The following is an 18,731-nucleotide window of genomic DNA, read 5'->3' on the forward strand; positions in this document are numbered from 1 at the left end:
AGAGGCAAAGGGTTTCACCCTACCTCCTAGGGCAGGCATGATGAAGGGGAAGCTCCAAAGTTACTGTAGAATCCCTTGGGCTGAGTAGCAAAGATACTCAAGGAACATTTTTAATAAGCGGTAGCCCTCAGTGCAATCTGTCAGTAATAGACATAACAACATGTAGCTCTCTGCTCTGTACGTAGTCCCACTGTCTGGGGTAGACCTATAAAAAAAAAAGTTCTGATGCTATAATACAGGGTAGAGTGTAGCAGTTAAATACAAGGGTGTGAAATCAGACAAATCCTCCCTAGCTCCCATTACTTTCTAACTATGTGAACAAGACATTCAACCTCTCTGAGCCTCATCTGAACCTCAGTTTCTTCATCTGTAAGAGCACAATAGTCTTTACCTAATCAGTTTGTTAAGAGGATTATGTGCTAATATACATAAAATGGTTAGCACAGTATCTGGCTAGAGTAGGCAGCCAATTTCCTCATTAAATAAACATGCTGCCAGAGAGTGAGGGCCCAGGTCCAGGAGGGCTTCTTGGAGGAGGTACAATCTGCAGGGCTCTAGATGAAGATGTATGCCTGCTGCTGGTAGCAGGAAGTCGCTCTGGGAGCCAGGACTATCCACAGTAATAGCTTAAGTTGGGGACCTAGGTGCAGAGCCTGAGACAGGGATTCTTGTGCAAATGATTTATTAGGACAAGGATAGGGCCAGGAGGAGAGAGAAGGAGAAGAAGTCAAGCAAAGATGTCTAGCCTCAGTCTGATCCTACAGTGAGCTCTGAGGCGTAAAATGCACCACAAGGTTTATCCCTCTCAGAAGCAAGTGAGCTGGACTTTGTACCCCACATCAGTCATTCGTAGGCTGTCGGCCACTGGGAGGTGGGGAAAGGAGGAGCATAATTTCCCTGGCATGCCTGGATGAGGCAGCTCAAGTGGACTGAGTCTCGGAAGAAAGGTGAAGCTGTGGGTCATTAGTGGAGAATGGGTGCACCGTCCCTGTAAAGGCACGTAAACAGCAGCATTTACTACAGGACAACTGGTGAAGAGATGGGAATGAGGTGAAGAAAATGGAGAGGAGAACTTAAACTCTTCTGCTGAGTCTTCTAAGCAGAAAATGAAACAGCTGGTATGGTTTTTAAAAACTAAAACACAGGCTTGATAAACAGTGAACCCCTTCTGGAGAGCTATTAACTGTACTTCATCATTAGGTGGATCCTCTTCCCCAAAGCCTGACCATCGCCATTAGCAAATATCTTGTGCAGTATTTTCCCAACAGTGCTTCTATAAGATGTTAGCAAGTGTTGCTGCAGAGGGGGTGGGTGGAGCCATTAAACAAAGACAGACAAGTTTATTTTCTTCTTACACTATAAAAACCAATATACTGGATAAACCACATATAGTATATCTGTACAATGGAATATTATTCAGTCATAAAAAGAATGCAATGCTAATACATGCTATAACATGGATGAATCTTGAAAACATTATGCTCAGTGAAAAAAGTGAGACACAAATGACCGTATTTTGTATGATTCCATTTATATGAAATATGGGTTTTTTTTAGTGTTTATTTATTTTTGAGAGAGAGAGGGAGAGCATGAACGGGGTAGGGGCAGAGAGAGAGAGGGAGACAGAGGATCCAAAGCAAGCTCTGCACTGACAGAAGAGAGCCCAACGTGGAGCCTGAACTCAAACTGCAAGATCGTGACCTGAGCTGAAGTCAGACACTTAACCGACTGAGCCACCCAGGTGCCCCGCATTTATATGACATATTTAGAATAATGAATCCATAGAGACAGAAAACAGTGGTTGCCAGGGGTTAAGGGGAGGGAGCACGAGGAGTGATTGCTTCATGGGTACAAGATTTTCTTTTGGGATAATGAAAATGTTTTGGAACTAGATACAAGTACTGGTTACAAAACTTTGTGAATGTACTAAATACACTGAACTGTATGCTTTAAAATGGTTAATTTCCAGGTGCCCCCTCCAAAAAAAAATAGTAGAATAAAAATTAAAAAAATTAAATGGTTAATTTTATGTGATCTGATTTTCACCTCAATTCAACAACAACAACAACAACAACAACAACAAGCTCAACGTGCTTGTTGCTAATGGGGCATCACTGCTCTGAGGCCTTCTCAGTGGACAAAGGTAGGGAAAAAGTACCTATTTATTTGCATGGGGAACCTTAAGACTGATGTCTAAAACATTTCACATACAGGTTATGGAATCCTTTTTTTTTTTTTTTTTTAAATAATTTTTTTTAATTTTTTTTTTTTTTAACGTTTATTTATTTTTGAGGCAGAGAGAGACAGAGCATGAACGGGGGAGGGTCAGAGAGAGGGAGACACAGAATCTGTAACAGGCTCCAGGCTCTGAGCTGTCAGCACAGAGCCCGATGCAGGGCTCGAACTCACAGACCGTGAGATCATGACCTGAGCCGAAGTCGGCCACTTAACCGACTGAGCCACCCAGGCGCCCCTGGAATCCTTTCACAGAGGAGCATCTCACAGGACATGGACACGTTTGAGAAGGCTGATGCAGTGCATGGAACACTGATGAGAAATGCTTCCCCTAAATGAATCCCCTAGAACACTAAGGATGGGCCACAAATGTGAGGATGACCTCTGTTATAGTCAGCAGCACCTTTCTGTTTCTTCATATGGCTTTTGAGAAACTGCTTCTTTGATCTGTGCCTTAATTTATCCATCAGAACAATGGTCTCTATCGATATAATTGAAAGGACCATAAAAAAAAACAAACCCTTGATATTTTGGGGGCACCTGGCTGGATCAGTCAGTAGAGCATGTGACTCTTGATCTCAGGGTTGTGAGTCTGAGCCCCATGTTGAGTTAGAGATTACTCAAAAATAAAGTCTTTAAACACACACACGTGCACGCGCACACACACACCATCTTGATATTTTTAATGGTGTCTGCCAGAATGCTTTACTAAATGTCAAGCTTTTATAAGGTGGGGTCCAATTTTTCAATTTCACAGTGCTCTCCACTGTGCTTTGCACACAAGGAATAGGTAATATATATTATATAAGAATGACCTTGGACGAGCCACTTAACCTCTCTGAGTGGCCTGCCAATTCAGTTCTGCCAGAGACTAAAAAATAATTTCATTAATTTAATCAATATTTCTTGAAGGTCTGTTTTGACCTACAAAAGCCAGTCCGCTGCTCTCCAGTAGTTCGTTATCCATGGAAGTAATAACAAAAGACACTATCAATTGAAGCTGCTTCAATCTATTCATTTTAGTCTTTAATTTGGATCATCAACTTCTAGATCTTCTTTTTTAATTTTTGAGGAAGAGAGGGACAGAGAACAAGCATGGGGGACGGGCAAAGAGAGAGGGGGACAGAGGATCCAAAGCAGGCTCCATGCTGACAACAGAGAGCCCAACTTGGGGCTCAAATTCACAAACCTTGAGATCACAACTTGAGCCAAAGTCAGACACTTAACTGACTTAGCCACCCAGGCACCCACAGAGAGAGAATCTTAAGCAGGGTCCACGCTCAGCACTGAACCTGACTCAGGGCTGGATCCCACAACCCTGTGATCATGACCTGAGCTGAAATCAAGAGTGGGATGCTCGTCCAACAGAGCCATCCAGGTGCCCCAACATACAGGTGCCAATCATTTTTAATATTTGCTCTTACAACGTTGTAACAAATGTTGTAATAATGTTGTAACCAAGAAGATGTGTAAATAGGATACTTTCTTAGAAACTGCAAGGTCAAGGGGTGCTTGGGTGGCTCAGTTGGTTGAGCGTCCGACTTTGGCTCAGGTCACGATCTCACAGCTCGTGGGTTTGAGCCCTGCGTCGGACTCTGTGCTGGCCGCTCAGAGACTGGAGCCTGCTTTGGACTGTGTGTCTCCCTTTCTCTCTGCCCCTAACCCACTCGCATTCTGTCTCTCTCAAAAATAAATAAACATTAAAAAAAATTTTTTTAAATAAAAAAACTGCGAGGTCAAACCGTGTGTGCACATATAATATGAAGATATTACCAAGTCACTCTTCTTCCAGGCTGAACCAATATCCCGTCACGCTGACAGTGTATAAGAATCCCGTTCCCCACACTCTTGCCAAGATAGTTATCAAGCTTTTTGGTCTTTGCCAATCTGATAGGTGAAAAATGATATTTCAGTGTGGTTTTAATTTGCATTTCTTTTACTAAGAGTGAAGCTCTGAGAAAATAATGGTTAGTGAGGATGTGGAAAGATTGAAACCTTTGTCACTGCTGTGGGAATGTAAAATGGTACAGCCATTATGGTAAATGTTATGATGGGTCCTCAAAAAATTAAAAACAGAATTGTCATATGATACAGAAATTCCATTTCTGGGTATATACCTAAAAGCATTGAAAACAGGGACTTAAAGACAAACTTGTACACCTGTGTTCATAGTGGCTTTATTTGCAAGAGCCAAAAGATAGAAGCAACCCAAGTGTCAAACGACAAATAAATAGATCAAATGTGGTACATACATACAACAGAATGTTATTCAGCCTAAAAAAGGAAGGAAGTCCTGACACATGCTACAATGTGGATGAACATTGAGGACATTATGCTAAGTGAAACAAGCCAGACATAAAAGGACAAATACTGTCCTCATGTTGATATGACTTCATAGTCGAATTTATAGAGACGGAAAGTCGAATGGTGGTTGTCAGGAGCTGGGGGGAGGGGAGAATGTGAGGAGTCATTGTTTAATGGGTATAGAACTTTTCAGTTTTGCACGATGAAAAGAGCTCTGTGGATGGATGGTGGTGATGGGCGCACAGTAATGTGAATTTACTTAACGCTACTGAACTGTATGCTTAAAACGGTTAAGGTGGTAAATCTCATGTATAGTTTTCCACGATTTTTTAGAAAATAAAGCTCTGCATCTTTTCATGTCAGAGCCATTGTTTTCTCTTTTATTGTGAACTCTCTTTTTATATAATTTTTACATTTCCTAGTGATTACTTGGTCTTCTTACTGACTTACAAAAGCATTTTGTATTAGCTCCTCACCTTTTAAACTAAATTGCAAAAATGGGGGCACCTGGGTGGGCTCAGTCAGTTGAGTGTCCAACTCTTGATTTCAGCTCAGGTCATGATTTCAGGGTCATGGGGTTGAGCCCTGCATCAAGCTCAGAGCTGAGCGTGGAGCCTGCTTGAGATTCTCTCTCCCTCTGCCCCTCTCCTACTCACACACTCTCTCTCTAGAATAAAAAAATAACTAACAATAAAAAATAAATTGCAAAAATATCTCCCATTTTCTTTTTTCTTTTTTTTAATTTGTTTTTTTTTTTAATTTATACCCAAATTAGTTAGCATATAGTGCAACAATGATTTCAGGAGGAGATTCCTTAATGCCCCTGACTCATTTAGCCCATCCCCCCTCCCACAACCCCTCCAGCAACCCTCAGTTTGTTCTCCCTATTTATGAGTCTCTTCTGTTTTGTCCCCCTCCCTGTTTTTATATTATTTTTGTTTCCCTTCCCTTATGTTCATCTGTTTTGTCTCTTAAAGTCCTCCTGTGAGTGAAGTCATATGATTTTTGTCTTTCTCTGACTAATTTCACTTAGCATAATATCCTCCAGTTCCATCCACGTAGTTGCAAATGGCAAGATCCCATTCTTTTTGATTGCTGAGTAATACTCCATTGTATATATACACCACATCTTCTTTATCCATTCATCCATCGATGGACATTTGGGCTCTTTCCATACTTTGGCTATTGTGGATAGTGCTGCTATAAACATGGGGGTGCATGTGTCCCTTCGAAACAGCACACCTGTATCCCGTGGATAAATGCCTAGTAATGCAATTGCTGGGTCGTAGGGTAGTTCTATTTTTTAGTTTTTTGAGGAACCTCCGTACTTTTTTCCAGAGTGGCTGCACCAGTTTGCGTTCCCATCTCCCATTTTCTATTAACTCACTTTTTGGTGGTGGTGGTGGTTTTTAGCTAGACATACGGCAGAGATCTGACTAAAAAATTTTTAAACCATTGTATTGTGGAAAGCTTCAAACACAGGCAAAAGTAGAAAAAGCTGTTATAATGAACCCCAAGTAACAGTCATTCCCCACTCCAACGATGATCAATTCAGTCAACCTTGTATCTATACTTGCACCCAACCCTGGATTATTTTGAAGCAAACCCCAGACATCTTATCATTCCATAAATATGATTTTAGTATATACTGTTAAATGAGGTCTCTCTCTCTCTTTTTTTTTCATGTTTGTTTATTTATTTTGAGGGAGAACGTGGGGAAAGGGCATAGAAAGAGGGAGAGAGAGAGAGAATCCCAGGCAGGCTCCCTGCTGTCAGTGCAGAAGTGGACACAGGGCTGATCTCAAGAAGCACGATATCATGACCTGAGCTGAAATTAGGTGCCTCCCAAATAATTTTTAAAAATCAGTGTATCTACTTTTCTCTCCCACCTCTAAAAATTAACAAACAAACAAAAAAACCTGCTGATATTGGTAATGGAATCACATTGAATTTACAGATTAACTTGATTTATTTTTGATAGTCTTCCTATCTAAGAGCATAGTATTTTTCATTCAATCGTTACAACAAATCTAAGAAATAAGGTCTTTTCATTATTATTATTCCCATTTTTCAGATGAAAGAATTGTGTCACTTGCTCTGAGTCACACACAGCATTCGGGGTGGGAGCTGTCAGACCGCTCCAACTTTAAGCTTCTGTCCCCCAAACAGAAACCCAGGGAGTGAGGGAGCCAGCTCCTCTTTGCACCTTGCTATTAGTAGCTGTCTGCCTCCAAAGCCCTGTGCTTTTATCTGCCACTTTCCAACTCCCGAATACCTGTTTTACTGCCTCTCTTGCACTGGATAGTTCACCAGCAAAGCTAGGCTTTTCAGTAAATGATTCAAATCCAAATGCCACACTGAGGCAGTTGGGGAGAACCTTCTGGAGTAAGGAAGGCTCAAGGTAGACTTTGGACAGTCAGGCAGAATTTGGATTGGTGGAGGGGATGGGAAAGCAGAACCAGGAAGGCGAAATGGGTGAACTATTTTGACATCTAATTGGGAGGTGGTAAAGAGTGACAGTGAGGGTTCCTGCTGGAGCTGAGGCTTAGAGAGGGTCTTTCTGTCCTGCCCATGAAAGGGCATCTTAATTCTCCCTGAATAATCTGCTAACAGACATCTGGGAGATTGATGTAAACTCAAAAACCTTCACTTACCTTCTGCATGTAAGGGAATGTTTCTATTACACTTGACTGGGGTGCAGAGGTTGCTTGTGGATTACGTAGTCTGTGTAGGGGACACAAATCTAAAGGAAACAGGAAAGCATTCCAGAATTAACTTTAGTCAAAGTCCAATGCCTCTGGTGGCTACGTGGCTACTTACCCAAGGACCTAGGAATAACTCACCCTTTGGCCCTTGGTGCATAGGCAGAAGCCTGGAGCCTGGGCCCTGAGGACTGAGTACAAACCCCCTTTGTCAAAGATAAACAAAGCCAGACACTAGTTAAAGTGGTAAGGACAGATTTCAACCAAGAATATACTACTGCAATAAGGAAGAAGGTCCAGTGTGAACTGAACTCAATTTGGATTTGTAGAGGTGACAGGGTATTTTAAAGAGAGAATGAGGGGGTATAGAGGGAGGTGAGCAGGGGCTCAGTAGAATCAGGGAAGTGAAAAATTACAAAGGGTTGGTCAGTGTAAATGCTTAGGCCAGCTGTGCCTGTTAGCTGACAATTATCGAAGTTAGGATTCTATCCTCCCACAGAGACTGGGAGACAGAGGCCTTATCCTTCCTGATGATTACATTTCAAAGGAATGGCTTTCAGGTCTTTGGGAAAGGCACACCAGAGCTCCAGGAGATACATATACATCTCAAAGGGACAGAGGAAGAAATCACAGTTGCAAGCCCTTTTTAGTAAATGCTTAAGTAGGAGTAGTCACCTATCATCAGGGATTGGCTAGCACAAACAGGAAATTCTTTCGGTAGCCTTAAGCTTTCTCTGACAGGTACTTTAAAGGGGCTAGGGTCCTCCTAGGGATGTGGCTTTGAGCTGTTCGAAACCATTATTGTGTTTAAGTCTTTAACGTGGGGGAAGGAGGATGGATGAAATAATTTGTGTTGAGAGTGTAGTTTTTATAGGCCAAGGTTGAGGCCTAACGGAAAAGAGAGCTCAGACTAGTCTGGCCAAAGTTTGGTCAAGCAGCAAATCATTGTCACCTAACAGCTGGAAGAGTCTAGGATCATGTCTGAAGGTGATGGACATCAAGTTCTGTCTCCTGAGTTTTGTAGTTCCCAGAACCGCAGGACAGCAGGTGGTAAGGAGAGTCTACTTGATGGGTCAGGAACCCACCTCCCCACCTCTCGCTCTCGGGGCCTGTTTTAGGTCATAGCCCACCCAGAGGCCATGGATTCTAGAGTGTCCTCTGGGATTGAGATCACGGCCCTTGGCTTACATCCATGGGGGAGCGGGAGGGGGAGGTAGCACCAGGTGCACCTCAGCTGCCACTTTGGCAACTGAAAACCTTCCCAGCTTTAGAGCAAACGAGAAGGGCTAAGGTCTGGAACACCTTGCAGTCAGATGGCCCACACTGTATTTTTCTTTACTAGATGAATTGGTTTGTTTATTTCTTACAATTGAAAAGAGGATTACTATGTTAAACTGCACTAGGACCCTGCCTTCCTATGGTCTGGCTCTTCAGAGGCCAATATTCCACAGCAGGCCCATCCTTGAAGGACAATGCCAGAAGTCTAGCGAACAAACAACAGTAGCGGTTCTCAAAGTGGTTCCCCAGAACAGCAACATCAACATCACCTGGGACGTTCTTAGAAATACAAATTCCCAGGTCCACCCTAGAGTTAATGAAACAAACTGCGAGTGGGAGCCCCTTGTATGTGAACAAGCTCTCGGGAGAATCTAATACATGCCAAAGTTTGAGAACCACTGACCTACAGCCTTCTGCTCTGCCAGAGGAGGCGAAACTGCAGTCGACCTGGAGCTTCAGGACGGATCTGAGTTAGGTTTGGAAGTTGGGGAAAAGACTTGATAAGAGAAGACATGGAAAAAAATCTTTAAAATGTGCGCACCTTACCCTAAACAGTAGGGAGCTAAGAGCATCTGACAAAAAAAGAGTACGACTGGGATGAGGTGCCCCAGCGTGCGAGCGCTCCGCGAAACCCACAGTCACTCGGCTCCCTTTTCCCGGGTGGGGAAAACCCCACGCCCACGCAGCTCCTGGAGTCCCTTCTCCTCCGGCCTGGGCGCAGAGGCCCCACCGCAGCTCGGGTTTGCAGAGCCCGGGCACGAAGCCAAGCTGGTCTCAGGTCATAGCTCTTTGGGAGCGCGAGTGGGAACGGTACCCGAGGCGCTGTTCGGGGGCCTGGAGGCTTCCCCTTCAGCCGGGCTCGGCCGCAGCTGGCCACAGCCGCGTCTGAGAGGCATCCTGGGCTACAGTTGGCGCCTCCCTGGGGATCCAGGTATTCAACCTAGGCGCGAGGCACCGCAAACCCCCACATCCTCGGTCTCAAACGCGGGGAGCCCAGCCTTATGGGAATGGAGATTTCCCATCCCCCCCGACCCCACCTCCTACGCGGTAGACGCCCCCCCTCCGGGTTCCAGTCGAACTACAAAGCCCACAATCCCTAGGGCTCGCACGCTATCTTCTGGGAGCTGTAGTCCTGGATGTGGAGCACCCTTAGCGGCTCAGCGCCGGCTGCACTCCATATCCCAGCATGCCCACGCGCGTGCGGGTGGAGGAGGGAGGGGAGAGACGGGGAGGATGTGAGTGGGGAGGGGGCAGCTGCCCCCTTCCCCCACCCTTCCCTTCAAGCCGGGCTGGGGTGGGGGGAGGGGCCGGACTGAGGCGGCGGCGGCGGCTCGCTCCGGGAGGGCAGAGCCGGCAAGGGCGGGACTGGCCCGCTGCGGACAGACGAGGGAGCCGCGGAGCTAACGGGTCCGGACGCCGCCAGCGGCGGCGGCTTTCTGCACGGGCGGAGGCGGCGGCAGGAGCGGCGAGCATGGCCCGCGCTGCGCCCGGCGCTGATTGAGGTGCGCGGGCGGGATGAGGGCGGGCGGGATGCGGGGCGCCCCGGGCCCCTTGCTGCCCGAACCCCTTCCGCGCGGGCAGCTGGCTTGGCCCAGCGGCCCAGACCGGCCCGGTCCACCCCGGCAACTTCCCCGGGGTCGCAGCTCTGGGTTCCCCCATGGGGACGGGGGTCCGCTTGTCTTGGCCTCAATCCCCATCCCCGCCTTCTGCTTCTGCACCTCAAGCCGCTCCCAGCCTTTGAGGCGCGACTGTTCCACTCCATGGTGGCAGCCCCCAGCCCCAGCTCTGGGAAGCGCTCCCTGCCCCAGTCCTGACTTACTGTCCATTGGCTACTTCGTACCCCCAACCCCCCGCGCGCTCCGGGCCTCTGCGCTACCTGGAGACCCCTGCCCCGCACCTCTTAGCCACAGGCTGTCTTTGCATCATCAGCACCTCTCTCCTCTTTCCCCTACTTGGCACTGCCCCCTAGCCACCCCCAATGGCCCAGTTCTCTCCGATAAGATCTAACAGCTGACCTCCTTCCCACTTTGGAGAAACTGAGGCATGACATAAACCAGGAACTTGGCCAAGACCATGCTCCAGCCCTTTCGGGGGCTGGCCCTAGCCCATGCCTTGGAATGGAAGTCATTTTTTTTTTCCTCCAGCCATTCCTCTGTAACTGGACCAAACTTCCCAGCCCCCTGCTGCAGCTCTGGGCTAAGCTCACTTTAGGTTACCCTTTAGCTTTCTACCACTTCTGTTAACCCCCTTCTCCTTTCCAAATCCCACTTTGGGCCCTCTCTGCTTGTAGACAGTCACCCACCCAATGGCTTGTTTTTTCAAGTTAGCCTTTCAATTTCTATTTCTTGCCAACTGCATCCATCTCCCATCTTGCCTCTTGCTTTACAGCTGCGTAAAGCACTGAAGAACAGAGTCTAAGGTATTGGCGGGGGGGGGGGGGGGGGGTGGCAGAAAAGGACTGGCAGCCTCTTCCAGCCAAAGCCACTGAGGGGGGTTCAGGGCATTCTGGGGTCTCTGGGAAACAGTCATTTCTAGCCAGTAACTCACACTCCCAGCTTTGTCTAGAAGCTGGTGGGTCATCCCTCCCTCTTATTATGCCTGGTGGGCTCTGAAGTCCCTCTGAGATGGAGGAAACCTCTTACCTTGGTGGCATAAGAGGAATCCGGGAGACCACACCCCTAAAACTTATCTTGAATCTGCTGCTAACTTTGGAGGGGGTTGCTGGTTCAAGGAAGGATGCCTGCTAGGTGCCCTGAGCTCTTTGTGGAGGAAGGCAGTGTCTGTAGGCGGTGATCTCAAGTTTAGTCGTGGTGTTCAGGATCTGAAGGGAAGAGGGAACTAGGGCTCAGAGAGGTGGCACAGACATGCCTAATTTAGTTTTTTGTTTTCTAGTCTTCCTTTGGCAAATTTGCCTTTGGATCACCCCTTTACAGCCCAGTCCTTGGTTTCTCTGTGGGAAATAGGGGGAGGGAGGAAAGTCTTTGAGCCATCAGGAAGGCTCAGGAGGCTCTGGGACTTTGCTGGGGTCCTGAATGAGCAATCTTTATCTGAACCAGATGGTTCGATGCTCCAGCACCCCCCTTTAATCCCTCCCCTTTGGCTGTGAATAGGAAGCCTTTAACCTTGTAACTTGAGATTAGAGGAAGGGAGACCAAGGGGCCAACTCTGTGTGTGTGTGTGTGTGTGTGTGTGTGTGTGTGTGTGTGTGTGTGTGTTTATGTCTGCATCTGTACACTCGTGTGCAAGCTTGCCAGAGGCCTGTGTGAGTGGCCCTGCCCAGGAATGCATTGTGATGTGCTGTGGCTTGTTCATGGCCCTCTAGGAACTTTCAGAGCCCAAACCCCCCAATGGGGCCAATTTCCAAGCCCCTAAGAACCACTGGTCGTGGCTTTGTGGGAGCATTTCCCCACATGCCAAGCTTCTGGACCTGAGATATGCCTCAGGGTGAGGATTACTCTTCTTAAGAAAGCTACCTGTGATTGAGGTGTCTGAAATAGCAGCATTGGGGATGGGTTTCCAAAACTTGTGTTCTCTTTTCCCCAGTCATGGCAAGAGAAGGTCTGAAGGGTAGGAGTCTGGGAAGAGGAGTGGAAAGTGATTCCTTTGACTTCTTTTATGCCACATCCTGCCTTGTGTATTTGATTTGGGCCCCCATTAGACTGTGCAAGGTCTTCAAATGTATGTTCAGCAAATGTTTGAGTTAAAGCGGAGGGTCTTGTGGTTAAAGGTTTAAGGCAAGATTCCTCATGGTGGAGCAGGCATCAGAACCCCCTAGAGAGCTGTTTAAGGCGCAGATTGCTGGGCCCCACTCCCAGAGTTTTCTGATTCAGTCATTCTGGGTGGGGCCTAGAATTTGCATTTCTGCTCAGCTCCTTAGGGATAACGCTTTGAGAATCACTGGTTTGGGCTATTACAGTTGCTTGGGAGATTAATACAGGCAGATGCAAGTCTTAAGAGGCACTTCATTCCACCTTGCTTCCCAACCCAGGTTTGTTCTGGCTGCTGCACTGGGTTAGCCTTTCCTTTCGTTCTCCTACTGCCTAGTGTTGGCTAGGTTAATGGTAGGGTGACTTGTGGTGCCCGGGCTCCCAGTCCTGCTGTAACCACAGAGCAGACACCACCCCATGGTTATTTGAAGGAAGGCCCTACAAAAGCAGGACATTTAGGAACCGAGGCTTTGGAAAAGGGACGGCTGTGTGCACATGAGAAAGCAGACGCTGAACCACACCGTCATTTTCCCTGACTCTGCCTCTCAGACTGAGCAGCTTGGAGTATCTGCCAGTTGGAGTCCTGTCATGGCCATGCACTTGACAGGACACCTGGGAATCTCTGAAATTTGGAAAAGAGGAATCCCTTACATTATGATTTTACTTTGTGAAGCATTTTCCTCCTGTTGTTTTTCAGGAGGTTTATAGGGCCAATCCAGATCCAAGTGAGGTTACAGTGGAACAGAGAGGTGCACTGTGGGTCACCCAACAAACCCTAGGACTCCCGACTCCAGCCCTCTGATAGAGCTTCACTAAACCAGCTAGTAATAGCTGGAATAATGGCTGGAGTTTCCTGTGTGCTTAGCTACTAGCCAGGCATGGTGCTAGATACTCTCACATGTTAGCTTGTCAAATGTTCACAGCAACATTGCAAGTTTGGCATCATGGTAACTACCTTGTAGATGAAGAACTGAGACTTGTGGAACTTACCAGACTTGCCCAAACTCAAACATCTCTTAAGTGGAGGATCTGGAATTCAAACTCAGGTCTTTCTGATGGCACACCCTACATTCTTTGTCACTCTCTGTCTGCTTTGCCCAGTAAGCCTCTAATTGTCCTTTGGGTTATCTGCCCCCAGAGTCTGGTGAATTTTACTGAAACTAAAACCATTCTGGGTGTTGTGGAGGAGATAAGGACCAAGTAAGTCACTGTCCTCTCGAAGGGGCTAAGCCAAATACACCAGTGTCGTCTACAGTTGAAGGCAGAAGGAGCAGCTAGTGGCTTGTTGGTTTACAGGAAGCAGAAGCCATCCCTGTAGAAGGTTCAGAAGATGGGCCCTGAGCAGGTAAGTAGAACTCCAGCATTGACTGGGGGATGGAGAGGTGTGCAGGCCAACAGGTCCAGAGGGAGGCTGTAATGGCACTTATATATAGGGAGTTTTCCCATTTGGCTGGAACGTAGGAAAGGTATGTCAAAAAGCACTAAGAAAATCCTGTTTGGTTACAAGCAACAACTTGGCTGACTTTGGCAGGAAAGGACTTCCTTAGAAGATTGTAGGGACTCCTGGAATCAGAGATGACTCGACACCCATGTCCCCTCCAGGGTCTCGGAGTGGTACAGCAGGAACCAAAGGCCAGCTGACTTCAAGGTACCACTGTTGCCAGGATAAATCTGCTGCAGCCGTACTCAGTAATTTTGTCACCACAATTTGGGATTCACATCCCAGGGAGGAAATGGCTGGTTGGCCCAGCCTGGCAGGGAGGGCTGGTGGCATGGTAGGCAATCCCGCCCACCCCCCCACACCCAGACTGTGTACAAAAGTTAAAGTCCCCAGAAGAAGAGGAAATGGACACTACAGGAGATCAGTCCAGAAAGCCACTAGATGAGGACCTGGATTGGCAGGTAGCACATGGCACACTTAGTTCTGACAAGTGTCTGAGCAGGCAAGGGGCAGACTGGCAGCAGGATATAGTGGGTCATGAGGGGACAAGAAAAGAAGGGAGGGAGGAAATGGAAAACTAAGTAGATAGGGTCCAGGTGAGACATAATGAAAGCTGGAATTTGGCAGTAAGAATGGAAAAGAAGAGACTGATTCTAGAGAGATTGTGAAAGTAGATCTCATCTTGTGGAACAGCCACTTGATTGGCTGGGGTTGGACATTTCAGTACCTGGGTGATGAGGTCGGTCCCTTTAGCAGACACAGAGAGGTCAGGAGGAGGAAGAGTTTGCAGGAGAAGATGATGTGGCCTTACTTTGGAGGAGCTGCACAGAGGATGCTGATGGCATGTCTGGAACCCTGGTGAGCTCATTGCTCCTGATTCAACGTTTCCTGAAATTTGGGGCCTCAGCCCTGAGGAGGTGGGGCCCTAAAGCCACAGAAGCCCTGCACCTCCTGAAAGCAGCTGGGGCTCCATGGCACAGGCTGAGCACGCCTGGGTCTCTTCTCTCTGCGTACATGAGCCCAGTATGGGCTTCTCCTTCCTTCCCCTTTCCTACTCTCAGTTCCCTGCCCCATGTTTCACACACCTGAGCCCTTACTAACTCAAGGGCCTAGCTCACATCTCTGGGGACCTAGGTTTTCAGGTTTTTCTTTTCTTCTCAGGGTGCTTGTTAACAGTAAGTCCTTGCTATTAGGGCAGACATCTCCGAGTGACATTTCTGAAGAGGAGGGTCTGAACTTGTTATCTGGGGAGAGCAGGCTTTTCCTCCTATTGTCCTGTGCTCACCAGGGATGCCTGTGTGTGTCTGTAACCAGCCATTCTAGAGGATTTCTTGGTGCTGATTTATAAATCATTATTGTAATTACAGCATATTGTCAGTGGAGCCTTCATGTTGCCATCGCAGGTCTCCTCTAAGGCTCCAGGGCATAGGCTGGGCTTTGGGCCCCCCCAACTTTCTAGCTGACAACTGGGTAAATTTTTTCTTACAGGAATAGGAAGGAGAGATCAGGGTCTTCTCTGGGGTGGGGGGCAGGAGTAGCTATGCCAGAGGATACTTTATCCCCACAGATTCTCAGAGAGAAGGTCATCTTTCTGGAGTGAAGAGGACTGTTCCCCTCAGCTCCAGCTGTTGGCATTCAAATATATATGATATTTTGCAATCTATAAATGTGCATAGTATCATGTACAATAAGGTGAACCAAGGACAAGGGAAATTTAGAGAAAAATATAATTGTAATTTTGATATCAGTGCTAAATTTTTATTTGTGTATAGTAGTGTTAAAACAAAACAAATAGTTTTGGAATCGAGTGTTAAAAGCATTTTCAACTCAGCTTTTTCCTTCAAGGGGAATGTGACTCTGCAAGAGAGGAAGCCCAGGGAGGGAAAGCCATTTACGGGCTGCTGAGGTGGGAGGGGAGCCAGAGCCAGTGAGTCTCCTGCCCTGAGGGGCTTTGTTCTCTGTCCTGTAGTCCTTTGTTTTTCATCTCTTTTTGAATTATTGTCTTTGCCCATTAGGGTCTCTCTTCTCTCCTTCTCTTCTTCTGTAGAATCAGGATAGGAAACATACCAGAGGGACACAAAAAGTAGCCCCACTTCTGTGCATTTCATGGGTGAGGCCCTTCCTGCTTCCGAAAGAGCAGCTTTGCAGGGCTTGAGAGAGGGCAGGGGACCCTGGGGTGTTGTGGCATGACCTAGGGACCTTATCCTGCTCTGCCTTTTCTGGAATCCTTCTGCTGCAAAGTCCTAGCACCACCAGTAGGCAACAACCTCCCAGCCTGAACAGATCAGTAGCCTTGTGAGGAAGAAAATCAGTAATGAATGCAAATAGCTAATTGGTCTAGGGGGAGCTGCTCTGGTGAGGAAAAATCAACAAGTTATTTATTTGTGTGGCTAAAGGAAATGTGGAGAAATAGTGAAGAGGGGAGGGTGAGAGGTGGATTGTAGGAAGAGACACAGGTGGGGGAATTGGGGGATGGGCTGGAGATGCCCCCTCCTCTCTCCTGTCACCCCCACAGCTCCTCCCCTATTCCCTCCTTCCTTCTTTGCAGGCTTTCTTTGGGTTGAAAGGGACATTAAGAGAACTTTGAATCTCCCCTGACCCATAAATGGAGTTCCTTCCAACCCTCATTGCCACCCAAGTTCAGTTAAAGACAAAATACCAATCCTTTGATGCTAATGGTGAACTAGAACCAGAGTTAGGAGGAAATGAAAGTCTCTGTGGGCCTGTGCTGAGTCCTTTGGCTGTGCAAAGAAAACAGCAGCCAAAGGGACTGAGGCTGTGCCGGCAAGGCAGGAGAAGGGAGAGAGCCCTTGAGCTGCTCCTGGTTCCTGTCTCTCTTGGGTTCTCTAGAGAGCCATGTGAGTCTGGGGTTGGCAGGCCGTGAGGGATTTTCCAGGGGTTGGCCATCTCTCTGTCCTGTCCTGTCCCAGAGGGCTTGGTGTTTCCCTGGACTGATGCCTGTTTAGCCTCTGGGTTCTTGGGGCCTCTGGCATTGCTTAGGAAGAGAGCCTAGGTACCACAGGAAAGAGTGAAGGGGAAGAGGAGAGGAATGGGGGGGCTGTTCGGGTTCTTCTAGTGGAGAGGAGTCAAGGCCTTCCTTAGGCAGGAAGATGCTATGAAATGGGGAGTAAACAATTTACATCAAGAAGGTTCAGCCAAAGGCCAAAGTGGCAGCTGCCTGACGAAGGCACTTCCTCAGTGCTTGAAGAGTAATTCACACTTGACCCTAAAAGCAGCAGTGCACAAACTTGTAGGATGAATGTGAATTTTGATCTCTCAAGTGGCATTTTTTGTACATAACACAGAAGACACCTCACCTCCTTTCAAACCTGGGTGAGGTATTTTGAAAGGTGTCTTCTTCCACTCGAGCCACCTATCCTGGTAATTTCTACCCACCCGGGACCTGTGCGCCTCCCATGCTCTTCATCCTGTGCAAAACAGGGAGCAGCCAGGCCTTCACTGTTGGCAGCCAGTGAGGCCAACATGGAGGCCTGAGCCGGCTGAGGACGGCAGAGCTTCAGGGCAGGGCCAACTTAGCTTTTCTAAAGGGGAAGCAGCTTGTTTGGTCAGGGGACCCCCTCCATGATTTTCACAGCCCAGGGCCCAGTCTGGTTGCACACATACAGGGTTCTTGCTGCCTTATCTACCCACAGGGGGTTTGATGCTGTGTGACCCTGGGTAAGTCCCTGCCTCTCCTGAGGCCTCAGAGTCTAAATACAGAATTTAAAGACCTACTCAAGGACTTGCTCTCAAACCATCTGGTAGACCCAACAGAGGAATACCATGTCCTCTAGGGGGGAGGTAATGCTGGGGACCCAGGATGCCACTATATGGTCCAGACCCTTATGGGAATCAGTTTGACTTTTCTTCTAACCTGCTTGGATGGACTAAACAGCAGCCAGCCTGCTGTGGCATCTCTCGACAATTGGGCTCTTAGAGCCGGGACATCTGTCCTCAGGCCTCCTATTGTTCTCATCCCCACCTCCCAACCTGTACTTTAATTCTGTCCTGAATTCAGGCAGAAAAACCCATCTGGTCTCTCATCACATTCCTCTCTTCCTATACTGGCCAGAGTGGCCCCAGAGTGACTGTTTATAGGTTCCTGTTTCTTTCTGCTCCCAATTCTCTTATGCTACCCTCTTATGCCCTGGGCTCTGCTCTAGCCAGGGTTTTGTTTTGTTTTTTCTTTTTTTCCCCCCACAGCCAGGGTGGGAGGTGATATCACAGGCTGATCACAGGAAGGGGCACATCAGTGGCATGGATACAGGGCAGGTCTGGAACGAGGTCGGGGAGGGCTTCATAGTAGAGGAGAGAGGAGGGCAGTGAGGAAAAGCCCATACTCGCCAGGATGCGAAGGGCTGAACTGAAAGGGCGGGGCACAACTAGGTATCTTGAGGAGACCAGTTTGGACAGAGCATAAGGTTTTTGGGATAATTGCCCAAGAAGGAGGGCCAGGATGGAGGGGTCTGGCCATGGAGGGGTCTGGTGCAGGAAGGAACAGGCTTTCTTGTAGGACTGGCTGGTCACACAAGGATTGTGTTTGCAGGAAGTGTGGGCGGAGTTGTTAATGACTGTTTGTTCTCCGCAGGCTGTGAAGCTGCCAAGGGTCAGTCTGATAAGAGGGAAGAGATAGACTCCTTGAGTTTTATACTCCCGACAGCTGCCTTCTCTCAGCTGGCCCCACAGATACTGACAGTCTATTGTGGCACTGCTCTTGGTCTATCTCCTTTCCTTCCTGAAATACAGTCTCTGGCTTCAGCCCAGCTGGGTTTCCCCTGCCTGGCCGCCAGCTCCTGTTTCCATCTGTGGTCAGATGAGGCTTGCACTGGGGGAGGGGTCAGTCCTGGCAAGACGGAGCCAATTCTGAGCCTGACCCCAGGGTGGGAAGCCACCCTAAGGTGGGGCCAGGGCTTTGGACGAAGCATCATCTTCTGGATCTGCCTGGTCCATTTTGGTCTCAGGATTACCTTGCCATTCACCGAGCCAGCTCTGGTGTTTGGGAAGGCCTGGCTCTTTTGCTAGAAGGATTCAGAGATGGAGATCTGATGGGATTTGCATTTGTGA

The 18,731-nt window shown here is 47.9% G+C and overlaps 1 protein-coding gene across 4 annotated transcripts in view; it reads left to right on the forward strand.

The window, feature by feature from the left end:
• The first annotated feature begins 9,745 nt into the window (after window positions 1-9,745).
• Window positions 9,746-18,731, forward strand: part of ST3GAL2 (ST3 beta-galactoside alpha-2,3-sialyltransferase 2) — a 48,340-nt gene continuing 39,354 nt past the window's right edge. Inside the window, exons 1-2 of one of the 4 annotated variants that reach the window (XM_060650172.2) lie at window positions 9,746-10,021; window positions 13,734-13,874. The gene's annotated coding sequence lies outside the window, so the exon portion shown is untranslated. Of the gene's footprint in view, window positions 10,022-13,376; window positions 13,572-13,733; window positions 13,875-14,214; window positions 14,526-18,731 lie in introns of those variants that run through there. The other 3 variants (XM_060650171.2, XM_060650174.2, XM_060650175.2) reach the window with 3 other exon arrangements.

Source organism: Panthera onca, chromosome E2 (genome assembly GCF_046562875.1).
Source record: "Panthera onca isolate mPanOnc1 chromosome E2, mPanOnc1 haplotype 2, whole genome shotgun sequence".
Classification (NCBI taxonomy): Eukaryota; Metazoa; Chordata; class Mammalia; order Carnivora; family Felidae; genus Panthera; species Panthera onca.